Here is an 18,680-nt window from a genome sequence, read left to right as displayed (position 1 = left end):
ACTGAAGAAATTACACTTTGCTTCAATGTAAAGTAGTGATTGTACAGCTTGTATAAGTGTAAATTTGTTGTCGCCTCAAAATAACTCAACACACTGCCATTTATGTCTAAACCGCTGGCAAAAAAAGCAAGTACACCCCTAAGTTAAAATATCCAAATTGGGCCCAATTAGCCATTTTCCCTCCCCGGTGTCATGTGACTCGATAGTGTTACAAGGTCTCTGGTGTGAATGGGGAGCAGGCGTGTTAAATTTGGCGTTATCCCTCTCAGTCTCTCACACTGGTCACTGGTAGTTCAACATGGCACCTCATGGCAAAGAACTCTGAGGATCTTTAAAATAAAGAATTGTTGTTCTACATAAAGATGGCCTAGGCTATAAGAAAGATTGCCAAGACCCTGAAACTAGCCCACAGCATGGTGACCAAGACCATACAGTGGTTTAACAGGACAAGTTCCACTCAGAACAGGCCTCACCATAGTCAAAGTAGTTGAGTGCACATGCTCAGCATCGTATCCAGAGGTTGTTTTTGGGAAATAGACGTACGAGTGCTGCCAGCATTGCTGCAGCGGATGAAGGGGTGGAGTCACCCTGTCAGTTCTCAAACCATACGCTGCACACTGCATCAAACTGGTCTGCATAGCTGTTGTCCCAGAAGAAAGCCTCTTCTAAAGATGATGCACAAGAAAGCCCACAGTTTGCTGAAGACAAGCAGACTAAGGACATGGATTACTGGATGTCCTGTGGTCTGAGGAGGTCAGAACCAATAGGCAAATATCTGTTCTTTTGTTGCAACGTGTCTCTTCGTACGAGTCAAATAAAGAAAACCTGCATCACTGAAGTCCTGCTTGGTTCAATACATTATTATTTTACTTCATTTGGTGGCCCGTACGGGGGACAGCATCATATCAACTCCAATCTTGCCTAATTCCATGCTGGTGAGACACTAAGTTCTGCATTGTGTTGTGCAGTGTTTTATTAGCGCTAAGAGGGGCAGGTGGTTGTTGTATCGCTTGGTTGGGTTTTCTCAACTGTGGGTGCCTTAAAGTGCATTGTACAGGATGAGATACTCCTGGTAGAATTTTTTTTTTTTCTTAAGGGGTACCGCTGTAGAGGGTTAGTTACTCTCTATGTAAACCTAGCTTTTACATGCATGTTGGTTCCCTGGACTGCAAAAATTTACCAGGAAGAGGTTTTGGGGATTTAAAGACCCCATGGAAAACCTACGTTTATATGCATGTTGGTTTCCTGGATTGGCAACTGTACTGATATGTAGTTACTAGTAGAAAAAGGTACATTTCTTATTGTATGTGAAAGGATAACAGAGCATAAAAGTTGTGGTGTAAAACAATACTCATGAGTTTAGAAATGTCAGGAAAGGCAAGTCCTGGCCGGTAAATAAGATAAAAGGTTTTGGAGCTCCATTTGTTAAAGTTAAAAGGCATGCATCATCTTTGTACTATAGGTGTATATATGTTTATATGCATCTGTTATAACGGTCTGTGTACTGAGTTAAGATCAGGTTGCAACATTCCTAATCGCCGTGGCAAGCGGGGCTTGGCGGTTTTTCATGTCTTAAGACAAGCGTTTTAGTAAGGAGACGTATACGCATTAAATGCCTATTGGCTTTACACTGAGCACTGCTGTCCATAAGTAATTACTAACCTGTGAGTTTTAATCATTCTGTGAATATTTGTATATAGTCAGGAATTTGTGTTCGTATGTATGCATACTTTGCTAGGTGGAGTGACTGAGTGACTATAGAAAAGAAAATGACATTTTGTTAATGAATGTTCACAAATGTAAGTTCATTTCTTTGTAGACTGTTAGGGAATATTGTGTCTGTGATTAATGGAGGAAGACTGATGATCTTCCAAATGAGGTTAGAATAAGTCTGTATTGGTTGTAATGACGTTGGGGTGGAAGGACCCTGTGTGTTAGTTCTATGGGTGAATTGTAAGAAATATGCAACTGATGCTGAATTCTCCATAGTGTGATGAATATGGAAATGGTATGAATCTGCCATACAAATACAATTAGAAATTTCTCTGTCATATCTTTGATTTTGTGACTTGTTATTAGTATTTGATGGGAGGATTTATATTTATACGAGTTAAATGTGTTGTTGTGTGTTTTTTTGTATGAGGTGTAAAATGAATCCCTATGTGAATAACTGCATGCGACTTTCGTGGAGAGGTTAGGGATTGATATATCTATGGTGAGTGATTGACTTTAGTGTCAAAGTTCTAAATGTTATTGGCAGTGACTGAGTGGGTGTGTGTGTGCGTGTGGAAGGCACAATTCATTCATCTTTTTGTATACCGTATTTATCGGCGTATAACACGCACTTTTTTCCCCTTAAAATCAGGGGAAAATCGCGGGTGCATGTTATATGCCGTTCCGCCGCAATTTCCTTGCGATTTTTGGGCTCTGGGCGGCTTTTAGCCGCCGAGAACTTCTGGGTGCCGCTGAGATACGAAGGGCATCTCAGCGGCACCATTTTTAAAAACAAAAGCTGAGGGGACAACGATGCACAAGGCTGCAATGATGGACAAACTGCATGACAGACAGGCTGCAATGGCAAGGCTGCAACGATGGACAAGGCTGCAATGACGGACAGGCTGCATGATAAGGCTGCAATGACGGACAGGCTGCATGACAAGGCTGCAATGACGGACAGGCTGCATAACAAGGCTGCAATAATGGACACTGATAAGGCTGCATTGATGGGCATTTAAATGTAAGTTTTTTTTTCCTTAAATTTCCCTCCTAAACTTGGGGTGCGTGTTATACGCTGATAAATACGGTATATTCTTTTGAAAATGTACATCAGCTAGATAGTGCCATGAATGGGCTGAAGGAGTTAGAAGTTATTTAGACTGTAGAAAAAAGAAAGTTGTTTGTTTTAGGTAATTTATGAAACAAAATTCACCCATTTTTTTTTTTGCATCTAGCATACTGCTTCTGGAAAGAAAATGTAAGTAATAATAGCATCTTAAACTGTTTTGGTTTATAGTCATTAGCCCCTTTTTTTCCTGAAATACTGCATTAGGCAGGTGGTTCAGCGTGACAAATGATACTGAAGTTTACAGTCATAAGTATATTAGACGTTTTGATGGTGCAGATGACTGTAATGATCTCTCTCCTGATTGGATGCTTAGATACAATTTGTGTGTATACCTCATTTTGTAGCTGCTATTTGTTGTAGAACCATAAGTCCCAGCATAGCTTAAATCTGTAGATAAATTCAATGCTGCTAATTTAATTCATGGCATTCTTAAAAAAAAATAAAAAAAAAAATAAAAAGATTTTTACAGTTGTAGGTTTTACATGTTAGACAATGTATTTCTTTCAGTATGAATGTAAAGCAGAAGGTATAGCCACCATTTTAGAAATAGCTGTCTGCATGTATGTGCAACAACATTAAATCACTTTTGTGACAGTTCTTCTCAATACTCTGTACTGAGATGAAAGGGGCACGTTTAGGGAGTTATGTCTGGTGAATTTAGACAGAAACGGGATGAGCTGACCATAACATCTCAGAATATGTTCTTAAACATTTGTTAATTTTTAATGCTTCTAAAAAGGGAAATGTCTATCATAAGAACAGGTCTCTATTTATTAGAATCTCAATTGTAGATTATAATAGGTATTCTGTCTTTTATATTATGGACTGCAGTAGTGAAAGGTGCATTTTATTTTAAGTATATTACTCTTTTAAGTAGGGTACTTATTCTCCCTTGTAGCTTTTGTTGTTTATTTTGTCATGACCTTATCTTATTGTACAGTATTATGTATACTTTCATCTTTATATATTTGCCTACTTAGTAGTATTCACAAAGATAGCAATGGGATTTATTTATTTGGTAAAAGGGAATTACAAATGTATATTTGTTTTTTATTTTCTAATAAGAATAGTGAAGAGTGATGCATGGTAAAAACAGTGCTACCATCCTATTATATGTGTTATATGTAGCACATAAATAGGGGTAAGTTAAATAATGAGAGTCTTCATTTTTAATCTTAGCTTGTAAGCAAAGTCCCTAATTGGTATTGCCTATAACTCATTTTGTCCTACCAGATTACAATATTTAGTAATCATCAGGCTGATTAGTAGTTTGACCAAAGTAATAATGTGTTTCTTTATTCCAGGAGCAGCCAGCGCGTTTTCATATGCAAAGTTATAAAATTTCACACCTTTTGATTTTTTATTATTCAAGTTCCTAGTTATGCTACTACAGATGGCAAAGTCAGTTTTTGGATTAGGATCACTGCATTAAATATGCTCTAATTAACAATAAAATGTGTATATAATTATTCTTAAGGAAACTCTAGTTAACTAATAAAATGTTGAAAGACCTGGAAGCTATGGGTGCAATATACTAGACATATTTTAGGAGGGGCTCTCTTGAATAACATTATATATTAAAAATAGGATTTTTGGGGGTCATACACAGTGATAGCATGCAATGTAAATCTGCAACCAACCAATTAAGTACAATACTTTATTGTACAAGGAGTATATATGTTGTGTGGGATCAATCTATAGTTTTGTTAATTTAATAAACATTGGGTTAGCCTTATCCAGGGGCGGACTGACAACTCATGGGGCCCCCGGGCAATACAAGCTCATGGGCCCCCTTGGGCGCCAACACCTGCACAGGGAGACGCGGGGGGGGGGGGGGAGAAAGCACACAGGGGAACACACACACACACAGGGGGAGACACACACACACGGACACTCACAGAGGGGGACTCTGTGGGGTGGGGGGGATCCGGGGCCCCATGCATCTGTACCGCCGCCCCCCCCCCCCATCCCTCATCACTTGCCGATAATACTTTTAACAGCGCAGCTCCCCGCTGGTACCTCCATTCTTCTGCTGTGCCTGTCTCACATGCCGTGATCATGCCGATTACAATACGCTGCTTCCCGCCGGCCCCTCCTTCCCCCCCGTCCGTCCCAGGTGCTTGTACTGTATGTGTCGTGACATCACCTGGGACGGACAGGAGGGAAGGAGGGGCCGGCGGGAAGCAGCGCGCTGTTAGTAGTATTGTAATTGGCATGATCACAGCATGTGATACTTGCACAGTGGCTTCAAGTGGCCTCTCATATGGCCGAGACCAGGCCCCTAGGCGGCGCCCGAGTGACTGACTGGTCAGTCCTCCCCTGTTCCCACTGATCACCAAAGTAGAGGACATTCTTCCCACTGACCACCAACGTAAGGGACATTCTTCCCACTGACCACCAACGTAAGGGACATTCTTCCCACTGACCACCAACGTAAGGGACATTCTTCCCACTGACCACCAACGTAAGGGACATTCTTCCCACTGACCACCAATGTAAGGGACATTCTTCCCACTGACCACCAATGTAAGGGACATTCTTCCCACTGACCACCAATGTAAGGGACATTCTTCCCACTGACCACCAATGTAAGGGACATTCTTCCCACTGACCACCAATGTAAGGAACATTCTTCCCACTGATCACCAATGTAAGGAGCATTCTTCCCACTGATCACCAATGTAAGGAGCATTCTTCTCACTGATCACCAATGTAAGGAGCATTCTTCTCATTGATCACCAATGTAAGGAACATTCTTCTCACTGATCACACACACACATATATATATTGTAAAGTTTGGGGATACTAGCTCCGTGGGACTAAGTGCATAAACCGGTAGAAGGTGAAACCAAAATATATTTATTTATAATGAAATCAAAAATAAAGCTTTTCTTCAGCATACAAAAACTTAAATTAAAGTCTGCTTATCTTCAGCACAAATAATACGAAAATAAAGCACCTACAGTTCTGTAGTCAGGTCTTCACCAAAAAGTTTCTTTAGAGTCCTTGCAGAGATCTTTTTGCAGCCTCCAAAGCAGCAAAACAGCAATACAACAACACAGCCAGACAGCTCCTCAGAAAAGTGTTCATCTCCTTCTCCTCCTCACCACCTCTCTACTACTTCCTGTCTTATAGGCTGTCTTCTTGGAGGCTGTTAACCCCCTGTGGGCCGAATCCCTGTGGTCAGGGAGGGAGGCTCTTTCCCACCCAAATGTCTTCATACTTCAGAGCCTCCCAAATTCCGGGTCCCAACTATCTCTCTTAAATATAGAGAGGACCACGAGTCAGTCTTCTCCCAAAACTATCCCCGGAATTTGTCACCCATTTTTGGGTGACCCCCTGAGGCCTACCATGATTCCCTTAAAGGGACCACATCCCGAATAGAGGCGCTACATAGCACCCGTCCAGGACCAAACCTTGGCGTCCTGTACAATAATAATAATAATAAAAAAAAATTATATATATATATATATATATATATATATATATATATATATATATATAATGTGTCTGTCCCCCGCGGCAGTGATGTATGGCCCCGCCCCTCAGCTAAATTCCACAGGGGGAGAGGTGGCCGGAGAGTACCTGTCACTTAAATCATCCCCGCAAGGCTGATGGCTCTGATGATCCATCCCATTCCCAGCCATCTCGCTCCTCTGTGCCTCTCTAGCCGCATCAGCCAGGCGAGATTTAATGGTTCACTGGCAGACAGGGGCACTGCTTCTTCGGGGGTAGTTTTTTTAAATATTCCGACTGTATGATGAGCTTCGGGCACTTCTAGGGGCGGACTGAGCCGGCCCGGGCCCTCCCACCACGGGGCCCTCAGGCAGCCGAGTGACCGAATGGTCAGTCCGCCCCTGGCCTTATCCCAGATATGTGGCTTGTTTTTGGTCACCAATTATAAGGGTTACATTTATTGATGTGGGGAAAAAATGTTTTATGGAGACATGAGCACAATGTGCTAACGTGTCAAATGTAATTAAACTGTAATGACATTCTATTTACTTATGGCCCCTGTAAAAGGACATATGATACATTTTAATCTTACATTTAGAAAGTTTTACTAACAGAAACTGTGTCTTATAAAAATATGAAGCTTTCTTTCGCTCATAAACAGTGGTATTTGTTGCTAGTGATGATATACTCAAATATTTCGATATCTTAAGTTTGTAGGCTATTGATCTAGGCATTGTTTCATCATTCATAATAACACTGATTAATGTTTTCAGGTTTTATTGTCTTCCTGCAAATAGCTAGGGACATAGTAATGCACATTTTCTTAACCTCTTTGGATTTAACAGACTGCGCAAGTGACCATGTAATTTTATTTGATTTTTAATTATGAACCTTATCACAATGTAGTTACATAAAATGTAGTTCTACAAAGTCTATTTAGTGTGCCTGCACATAGACTTTATTGGAATGAAAGAACAAAGCTGTAGATATAAATATACTTTAATACATGTCTGCTCCTTTTTAAAGTAAATCAAAGTTTTCCATATGGTAATGCAAATGTATGAGACAACAGCTAAGTATCCGATGTAGGAAGTTTTTCCCTGGATTGGGGTGTACGCAGTACTGATGGGCTGTTGTAAATCAAAATAAAAACAATTTACTGGGTCATATGAAACTTTGGATAGATTGGTCACTCATTTTAGGAGTTCTAGAGGCAAATGATAGTTGCTTAGACTTAATGCTGTACAATGGGAGATTTATGCCTCGTTTCTACTGAGTGGATCGGTTGTGTTAGAATGGTCCAGCCTATCCAGGTGAGCGTTTCCACTGCAATTCGGACCACCAGGGGCCATATGGATTTAGAAAAAAATGCCTAGCTTGGCCTCACACTGATTGGAAGATGTTTTTCTGTCTGCCATTCAGTGGAATGTATTGTAGCTCCGCCCTAACCGTACCAGACCATTTTCTATGGCCCCACATCTGAAGCAGGACCCTGAATGGTGTAGTATGGTTCGGTTGTATGGGCCGCTTTCATAATGGAAACACTCAAAATAGCGTAGCTGTACCGATCTGCTCAGTGGAAACGAGGCAAAAATGTTCATGTGTTTAAAAGAATTAACTAAATTGGTGTAAATTTTGTTTCAGATGTGATCTCTTGTTCCAATCAAAGCCACTAAATGAATGTATGTCAATAACTCTTTATGACTGCAAGTACATTAAAGATCATAAAAGGAAGTGGAAGAATTCACAATTCAAATGCCCATTTAAATCCACATTTGTGACAGTGACATTTTCAGTTTCTATAGTAGTCAAAGTCAGAGTAAGCGTTATTTACATTAAGTGCAAGTGGAATGCATGCAAGAGACTGTTGCAGAAAAAGACGTTAGAAGTATTTCAGTAATGGACAATTCTAAATAATTGTATGTGATAATCTGTATTTAGAGAATTACCGTTGTTTTGATTGTTATATATGATATAAGTAATATTATTGTGAACACCTTAAAGTGGAACTTTGGTCAGAAAATAATTCCTGCTGGACCCTTTTTGCAGGCATATCTATGAAATACAATAAAAATAAAATGCCTATACTGCTTAAAATTCACTGTCTCAAACTGCACTGCACATGCTCAGTTGTGCTCTATTTCTACTGACAGTCTGCTGACAGCCTGAAATTCGACTGCTGCGCAAAGGTTCTGAGCTTCAGTAAAATTATAGCATAATAATTAATGTGGAATGTATTTTTCTTGCTAATGAACCTTATTTTGTCACATTTGTATGCGTAGAGTTCCACTTTGAGTAAATGATCAATCATTATAAACAAATAGTTTCATAATTTTCTGAGGAAAAAAAAATAGTGGGGAGGTGTAATGTAATGAGTATGGCATTTTCTATAAAAATTTATGATATTGATGCTTCCAATAGCTGGAATTTGGATGGACTCCTGTCGATCTGACGATCTGTCATAGACAGACAATACTTTGTTTAATCAATCTTAATAAATATTGTACTATCATTCTTCTAGTTTAATCTTAACCTCACCAAGTATTGTACCAACAATAATAATTATAATTTGAAAAGTGCAGAAAAGTTTACACATACTCATATACCTTTGACCATTTTGAGAAGTTTCTCTATTCATATTCTAAATCGTATTTTATTGTAAAATATGTACGAATAATATTTACTGTATTACCTTCAATAAAATGTTTAAAAGGAAGATATAGGAGGAATAGGCTATTGACTTAGACAGTATAGCGGTGACTGACAGAAGAGACCCATGCTCACTGTTATTGTATAATATTCTGCAGTATAGTATGTGCAGGGATGGTCAAAAAGTGAAATGGTTTGGGGTTTAGCAAACTTTGTAGGAAGACTACAGAATTAAAACTAATGAAATATTTGGACTGACTATATTGACCTATGACATGACCAGGGTAATAGTGACTGGTAGGTGGAGTCAAGGTTAAGAAATTAAAAATTTCTTGAATGGGAAATAGTATTGTCTGGAAACTAGGAAATAAAATGTAAAAGAATAATCTATATAAAATACTTTATACTGAAAACATGTACTAATAATGTTGAGGAATATTCTAAGTATCGTATTATGATAATAATAATAATAATAATAATAATAATAATAATAATAATAATAATAATATATATATATATATATATATATATATATACACACACACACACACACACACACGTATATGATGTTAGCAGATGTTGTAGAAGTAAAAGGAACGCACTAAATTAAGTTATAGATAAAATGATAGTGTAGGAGCCATTGCTTTGTAGGTTGCCCTTAAAATTTTAATAGTCGATTAAAATGAGTTATTTAATTACTTTCCGGATCTTTTGTGTGAACGTACTGTGGGGACTTTGGTGTGGGGACCCTTGTGAGGGTTGTTTCGAGCCTAGATCGGGTTTACTGTCTTTTTTTGGGACAGATGGTGGCAAGTTAATTTTTCTATGAAAAGATTTTAATTAAAAACTTTTTTCACGAATAATATATCAATCAATGCTGGTATGTATATTGAATGTGCTTCTATGCTATAATGTTGACGCAGCCATGAGATGTTGAATTAACCGGTTCACGAGTACGTCGGCAGAATGGCATGGGCAGGCATATTGGCGTACAGGTACGTCCAATCTTTAATGTCGCCCTGCCATTGCGAGCGCAGCGCGCTCGTGTGCTGGTCGGGACCCCAGTGAGTCCGGTCGCGGGTCCCGCGGACTCGATCGCAGCGGGCATGCCCGCGATCATCTCACGGGGCGGCTGAACGAGGAAATGCTGATGTAAACAGCATTTCCCTCTTCTGCCTAGAAACTAGTGACGCTGATCTCTGCTCCATGTGATTGGAGCAGAGATCAGTGTTCACTAAATTAAAGCCCAGCCCCCAACAGTTAGTAACACATCCCTAGGAACACTTAATCCCTACACTGCCACCCACTGGTTAACCCCTTCACTGCCAGTGTAATTTACACAGGAATCACTGCATTTAAATAGCAGTGATTGCTGTATAAATGACAATGGTCCCAAAAATGTGTCAAAAATGTCTGATGTGTCCGCCATAATGTCGCAGTCACAATAAAAATCGCTGATCACCGCCATTACTAGTAAAAAAAAAATATTTATAAAAATGCCATAAAACTATCCCCTATTTTGTAAACGCTATAACTTTTGCGCAAACCAATCAATCGCTTATTGCAATTTTTTTTTTAACCAAAAATATGTAGAAGAATACGTGTCGGCCTAAACTGAGGGGAAAAAAATGTTTTTTTTGATATTTTGGGGGAACATTATAAACAAAAAGTAAAAAATAATGCGTTTTTTTTTTCAAAATTGTCGCTCTATTTTTGTTTATAGAGCAAAAAATAAAAAATCGCAGAGGTGATCAAATACCACCAAAAGAAAGCTCTATTAGTGGGAAAAAAAAGGACGTCAATTTTGTTTGGGAGCCACGTTGCACGACCGCAGTGCCAAATCGCAAAAAGTGGTCTGGTCTTTGACCAGCAAAATGGTCTGGGGCTGAAGTGGTTAAAGCTATACTGTTCCTGTTTTTTTTTCAGAATGCCTACATTCTCTCCTGTACTGCCTCTGAAGGGAATGAATTTCCCAAAACATGTTAGGCCAAAAGGAGGAAATTTACATGCATTGAATTGTGCAATGGTTACTCATGAATTGGAACCAATGACAGAATAGGAGGAATCAGTTTTAACCACTTGCCTACTGGGCACTTAAACACCCCTCCTGCCCAGACCAATTTTCAGCTTTCGGTGCTCTCACACTTTGAATGACAATTACTCAAGTCATGCAACACTGTACCCAAATGAATTTTTGTCCTCCCCCCCCCCCCCCACAAATAGAGCTTTCTTTTGATGGTATTTGATCACCTCTGGGTTTTTTATTTTTTGCGCTATAAAATGAAAAAATACATTTTTCTTTGTTTCTGTGATAAAAATTAGCAAATTATTCATTTTTCTTCATAAATTTTGGCCATAATTTATACTGCTACATATCTTTGGTAAAAAATAACCCAAATTAGTGGATATTATTTGGTCTTTGTGAAAGTTAGAGAGTCTACAAGCTGTGGTGCAAATCATAAAAAAACGTATCACATCTGATGTACTGGTGGCCTCATTTCTTGTGACCCGAACAAGCCCAAGCCGGGAAAGAACAAATACCCCCCAAATGACCCCTTTTTGGAAAGTAGGCATTCCAAGGTATTTAGTAAGAAGCATAGTGAGGTTTTTGGTGTTGTCATTTTTTTCCCACAATTCTTTGCAAAATGAAGATTTTTTTGTTTTTAATTTTTTTCCCCCACAAAATTGTCATTGTAATAGGTAATTTCTCTCACATGGCATGTGTATACCACAAATGACACCCCAAAATAAATTCTGCTACTCTTTCTGAGTATTTCAATACCACATGTGTGGAACTTTTTGACAGCCTGGCCACTTAGAGAGGCCCAACATGCAGGGAGAAATGTAAACCTTATACGGCCACCTGCACTTACATCCACTTTGTAAAGGTGTGAACGGACAACCAAGTCGCCGCTTTACACACTTGAGTGACTGACGCTTGATGTCGGAAAGCCCAAGAGGTCTCAGTTGCCCTGGTGGAATGGGCCGTGACAGGAAAGGGGGGCACCTGCCCCTTCAAGGCGTAAGCCTAGACCACAATCTGTCTGATCCACCTGGAAATGGTGCCCATCCCTTTTTTCGGACCAGCTACCGAAACGAACAGAGTCTGACTTCCGGAAGGGAGCTGTGACAGACAGATATACCCTTAGAGCCCGGACCACGTCCAGGGAATGGAGGGCCACCTCCTTAGGCTGTGTCGGTTTAAAACACAATGTCTTCATTGATGTGAAAAGCCGAAACCACCTTCGGTAGAAAAGAAGGTTGCGGGCGCAATAGGGCGACTTGTAAGACAAGGCCGCCTGTTCCAAAGCCCTCCTGGCTGATGTAATGGCCACTGGGAAGACCACTTCCTGAGAAAGAGTCAACAAGGGAATTTCCCTGATGTTCTCAAATGGCGGTTTCTGAAGCACCAGGTTCAGATCCCATGGGGCAAGGGTGGACCCATCGGAGGGACTAGAGAGCGAGACGCCAGGGGTCGTTGGAAAAAGACAGCCAAGGTTGCTACTGTCCCTTAATGGTTCTTAAAGCCAATTTCTGGTCTACTCCCTGTAGGAACAGAAGGATCCTGGAAACGGAATAGGTGCGCGAACGCCACCCCACCTCCTCACACATGGAGATGCAAGCCCTTCCATGTACGATGGTATATCTTCCGAGAAGAAGATTTCCGTGCCCGCAACATAGTTGAAATCGCAAAGTCAGACAGGCCTCAGTTCCTTAGCACCTGGCCCTCAACAGCCATGCCATTAAAACCAGCGATGGTAAAGCAAGATGGAGAATCGGACCTTGAGACAGGTCTTCTCGCAACCAGGCGTACTAGGTCGGTATACCAGGGACGCCAAGGCCAATCTGGGGCAATCAGTATCACTGGAATCCCCTCGGCTTCCATTCTGCGAAGCAGACGTGTTAACAGTTTTAGCGGAGGAAAGGTGTAGATCAGTTGGTACTGAGCCCATGGAGCCACCAAGGCGTCTGACGCATTCTCTTGTCCTGGATACGAACCTCTGCACCTTCCGATTGAGCCGGGAGGCCAGGAGATCCACGTCTGTTGTGCCCCACTGCAGGCACAGAAGCCTGAACACCTCCAGATGCAACGACCATTCTCCGGGGTCCAGCATCTGGCGACTTCGATAGTCCGCCTGCTAGTTTTCTACTCCCGGGATGTAAATGGCCGACAGGGCCAGTACATTTCACTCTGTCCACCGAAGGATGTGAGCGACCTTTCCGTGCTGCAGCCGATCTTGTTCCTCCTTGATGGTTGACATATGCCACCGCTGTGGTGTTGTCTGACTGGATCCTGACCGGACGCCCTCTTAGTCTCATCAACCATGTGGAGAGGCATAGCCTGATCGCTTGGAGCTCGAGCATATTGATCGGCAACTTGGATTCTTCCCCCGACCAGAGGCCCTGGGTCGACAGTACTCCCAGTACCCCACCCCAGCTGGTCAGACTGGTGTCCGTTCTGATCACTGTCAAATGCAGAGGTAGGAACGACTTCCTGGACCGAAGTGCCAGGGATCTCAGCCACCAGAGCAGGGATTCCCTGACTGACTGGCTCACTCGAATCTGTCGATCCAGAGATAACGGAGATTTGTCCCATTTTAATATCTTCTCCTGCAAGACTCTGGTGTGAAACTGGGCATACGGTACCGCCTCGAAGGAGGCCACCATGAGCCCCAGGACTCGCATGCAGAAGCGCAGCGACGACCACCTGCTGTTCATCAACAGCTTCACCATGGCTATGAGAGTTTGCAGTTTGTCTGAATAGAAAAACACTCTCGTTTCCACGGAGTCCAGCAGTAAGCCTAGGTACTCCAGGCGCCAAGTCGGCACAAGCACCGACTTCTTTAGGTTCAACAGCCTCATAAAAACCTGCAGGGTTTGCTTGGTGATCACCACATCCTCCTTTAATTCTGAGGTGGAAGCTGCTCTCAGGAGGAGATCATCTAGGTAACCCACGATTGCGATCCCGCGTTGTCGAAACAACGCCAAAATTGGAGCCACTACTTTGGTAAAAAATCAGGGTACAAACAGATTGGAATAAAACCGCTGAAATCTTTCTGTTTTTGGAACAGGCACCATCACCCCGCGGCTTAGCAGGTCCCTTACTGCCCCCACAGGGCCTCTCGGAGAGCCAGGAGTAAGGGTATGCTGGAGGGGAAGAATCTGTTTGGTGGCCAGAGAGGAACTCTATCTTGTGGCCTGAGGAAATCAATTCGCAGACCCATTAGTCGGACAACCGAGAAGCCCAATGGGCTGCAAAATCCCGAAGGCGACCCCCCCACTCGAGTGACGGGCGGGGGCAAACCTACATGCGGAAGCATTTTTGCTCACTGGCTTGTTAGGTTTGCGAGTCCAGGGATGCTCCTGTCCTTCAGTAGTCGCCCTGTCGGACTGGGAGCATTTAGCCAAAGTCTCAGGCGGTGAAAAAGTCTCTTTTGAGCAGAAAATTAGGGCCCTGCGATGTGGCTCCTTACTCTTCCTGGCCTGTGGGAGCAAGGTGCTCTTCCCATCTGTGACATTCTTAATAATGTCATCCAACAAGGCTCCAAATAGCCGCTCACCAAGGAAGGGTAGATCCATCAAGGCTTTTTTAGATGCCTGGTCCGCAGACCAGCATTTTAGCCAAATCAGGCGCCGCAGCGCCACTGCTGACCCTGAAGCCCTGGAGAGCAAAGGAAGCGTATCCAGGGTCACGTCACAAACGTACTTAAGGCCGTGCACTAACTGATCTGCTAGTTCCACGCAGACAGGTGTGGCCTGCTGCTTCTCCAATTCACAGTGCAAATGTTTTGCCCATTCAGTAAGTGTCTGCGACACTGGCTGTGGCCAGTACTGGTCATATTGCTGACCCCACAACCGTAAACAAGGAATTGTCCACTGCCTCGGCCTTCCTGTCGGTAGGGTCCTTAAATGCAGGAGTCCCCTCTACTGGGATCGTGGTTACTTTATTTAACCTGGATACTGGGGGGTCCATGACCGAAGGAGCCAAGCATTTTTTAAGAAGGCGATCCTCAAAGGGTTAACACACTGCCATTCTTTTGGGTACCGAGAAGGTCCCCTGCAGGCTTCCCCTTTCCTTGTATATGAACTTATTGAAATAAGTCAGATACTGACACAACTTAGGTGTATGGGCTAGCTTACGGGACCCAAAGGGGACCGCTACTTCAGCAGAGGATCCTGCTGTATCCTGAATTTTCAGGGCATCAGCTGTGATAAGTGCTCCAACTAGCGATTTGTCTTGTGCGAACCCGGACGGGGAATCATCCTCACTGTATGATCGGTCATGGTCAGCGTCATCTGACAGAGCAGGGGCCACCAGTCGCTGCGGGGCCTGAGTCTGAGCTCTCCCCTGATTTTTTACCACCTTTACGCTGCACACCGTCTCCACCCTGACAACAAACGTTTCAAGGACTCCCGACAAAGCATCCAAAGGCACTGCATGCAGACGAACCAGTTGCAATTGCAGGGAGTTCTTGGGAAGAAACACCAGTTTCTTAAGCCATGCTGACCCACCCTGTCTGCCACCCTTGGGGACTTGGGACAGGTGCACAATTCCACCCTCCTAGCTGCTGCACAAAGGGGCCCCCACTGCAGGACTCACCACCCCGACCGAGTGCTGCGCCATTCTGTTACAGGTGCCGGTGTCCAGCGTTAGCTCCCAGGTTTCCAGAGAAAAAAAAAAAAAAAAACGCACTGCTGAGCAACAGGGACCAACGCTGAGGATAAAAACTGCTGTGAGCTACAACAAAATGGCCACCCTGTATAAGGGACAAGCACAGGGAAAATGGCCCCTGACCATGCTTTCCACAGAGACACAGAAAATGGCCGAAAGGCAACTGTACACAGTGAATGAACAGAGATAATGGTGGCAGAACACCGCTATGGTGACAGCACATGCAGAGCATCCAGACACCCAGCGGGGAGACCACAGACACCCAGGGACAAAGACAACCAGCGCCGGGTCAGAGCCCCCGGAGGACCCCTGGCTCAGGTACACACACCGCTCAGCAGCCCAGCCATGCAGCATCCCCCATGGGGGGAGGAAAATAGGGACAGGGAGGGAAGAGAGGGACCCCCTAATCAACCTCCCAGGGAATGCCCAGCTGCTCAATCCCACTGAGTCAGGAAGAGCTGTACTTAGCATCCGGACGAGCTGAGGACATCCATCACAGACCCACTCCCGAGCAGTAAGGGGTGGCTGCTGGCCACGGCACACTGTGACAAAGACATCAGTAGTCCGGTCATGTGTGTGCCCCGAGGCGTTGCGCTTGCCGGCTGATCCTGGAGCCTGAGGGGCATGTCGTGGCCGATCCAGCGCATAGCTAGGGTCTGCACACGCTTGATGGCCAGGCTGGGGAGACTACAAGGATCTAGATTATCCAGCCTGTCACCCAGCCGGCTGTTGATAGCAGATCACAGGATCTTAAAATCTTGCGCAAAAGGCAAAAATCCAAAGCTTCCCAGGAACGATGGTCCAGCAGGGAGCCTAGGTCCTTCTCCTTCACTAAGCAGAAAAAAAACGGAGCTGCAGGAAGCAGGCTGAGGGGTTATTACCAGAGGGACCGCCCCCCTGGGCGGAACTGTAAAGTTCTGTATTCCACATGTATTACATGTTCCGCCTAGTCCTCTCCTGAAGGTGGCGTAATAACCCTACGGTCAAGATTACTGAAGCTGTGTCCGTCAATGAATGAAAGAGAAAGCGTTATTGACCAGGGATTTCCTGTTTGCAAGACCACTGGATGCTAAGAGCGGAGGTTTGTCTACCGCTGCAAAAATAAAAAGCCAGCAGCTGCACATACTGTAGCTGCTGACCTTTAATAATTGGACCTGTCCTAGAGCCCAGCGATGTCGGCACCACAGCCGACGTTCCCATCAGCTGTCGGGTGCATGCCATCCCATGGGCTCACGTCAACATGAAAACAAAGTAACACCACCATAAAAATTACAAAGAACATAATATCTAAAAAGGCTGTAAAAATTGAAAATTTATTTCAGATTGCAAGAGAGTAGGACCAACCCCCTAAAAATTCTTCAGCTATATCAACAGTAAAAATGCTGGGTCTGAGCATGTAGGCCCTTTGCTAAATAATTTGAGTTGGTTATTGGAGACCTAGAGAAGGCAACTGTATTAAATACCTTTCTCAGCTGTGTATACAAAAAAAATAAAAAAATAAATGGGGAAGCTCAGGTCCCTAATGGTAATCGTATTGACACAGCCCCAAATGATCCCCAATGGCTCAAATGTGACATGGTCTAGAAACATTTAGCCCTACCTGAGATCTGTGCGACTTCATGCACAGATGTCTATCTATTCAAGTGGCACCTGAAATCTGCAAAAATAGTGCGGGAACCTTTTGACCAAATCTGTGCGGTACCCAAAGTCAGAGTCCCCCCGATTTGAACAGTTCCATTGCTGACAATGCGGTGTGACTTGTCATGTGATTCGGAACGGTCAAATCTTATGACAAGTTACACGGGTGTGAACGGGGGCTTAGATAAAAAAGTGAAGAAAGCACCGGGACCAGATGGTTTACATCCTAGGGTCCTCAAAGAGCTGAGCTCTGTTATAGCTAAGCCACTGTTTATAATTTTTATAGACTCTTTAACGGCTGGCATGAAACTATTGAATTGGTGTCGGGCCAATGTGGTGCCCATGTTTAAAAAGGGATCAAAGTCTGCCACCAAGTAACTATAGACTAATTAGTTTTACCTTCTGGAGAGTTTAATAAAAGAGCACAAAGAACAGCATTTACTAGAAAAATATTTTAAACAATAATCAGCATTAGTTCACAAAAGACGAAAGTTGTCAAACAAATCTCTGATTTCTTTTTATGAGGAAGTAAGCAAAAACATAGACAAAGGAGTGGCTGTGGACGTAGTATACTTGAATTTTGCCAAAACGTTTGACACAGTTCCCCTAATGTGGCTAAAGTGTAAATTAAAAGTCTACACAGGCTCAGAAAAAGAATATTTAGAGAGTAGTGGTTAATGACTCATACACTGAATGGTCTAGGGTTGCTAGCGGTGTACCCCAAGGTTCAGTGTTGGGACCAGGGGTGGTCCATTCATCAAGGGTGCAGCCCCCTCTATGTGGAATTGATAGATTCATGCATTGCATGAATCTATCCAAGGCCGCTGTAGCCACCCCCTATTCAGGCATCCGGCCCCTTTTTGGACGCTGGGCACCTAAATTACCGTGGTGGGGGTGTTTCTTTGAAGCATCCAATTAGAGCCATAGGCTCTAATATGCTTCAAAAATGGTGGACTTGGAGCACAGAGCATTGCGCTCGCAGTCCACCCAAATGTGTTAGAAAAGCAAATGAATATTACCCGTCACCTGATTGGCTGAAGGCACAGGCAACCCTATTGGCCGCTTACCAGGCAAGAAGAGACACATGGAGGGACACAGGAGCCGTTGCCCGACCTGTGCTACCCGTCCCACAGCTCGCTATCACCCACTGCCTGACCCGGCCACCATGATGGGGCAAGTGATGGTCAGACAGACAGTGTGCGGACGGGGGGGGGGGGGGGTGTTATTGTGGCTGCATTTGCTGGGCACAGTTGGCTGCATTTGCTGGGGCACAGTGAGGCTGAATTTGAGGTTTTTGTTTCAGTATTTTTCAGTTTGTTTGCACCCCCCCCACCCCAAATTTTTTTTTGTAGAATTTTTCAGCATCAGAAAGAACTTACATGTGATAAAAAGGTTTATTAAATTAACAAACACAATGAC

At 43.4% G+C, this 18,680-nt stretch overlaps 1 protein-coding gene across 1 annotated transcript in view; it reads right to left on the bottom strand.

The window, feature by feature from the left end:
* The window catches only part of ADAD1 (adenosine deaminase domain containing 1), a 265,111-nt gene that overhangs the window by 93,223 nt on the left and 153,208 nt on the right, over window positions 1-18,680 (bottom strand). The window lies entirely within an intron of this gene.

This window comes from Lithobates pipiens, unplaced genomic scaffold (assembly GCF_037356315.1).
Source record: "Lithobates pipiens isolate NorthernLeopardFrog02 unplaced genomic scaffold, aLitPip1_a1.2 Scaffold_13, whole genome shotgun sequence".
Taxonomy (NCBI): domain Eukaryota; kingdom Metazoa; phylum Chordata; class Amphibia; order Anura; family Ranidae; genus Lithobates; species Lithobates pipiens.
The sequence above is the reverse complement of the archived record's forward strand: the minus strand, read 5'-3'. Positions and strand labels throughout refer to the sequence as shown.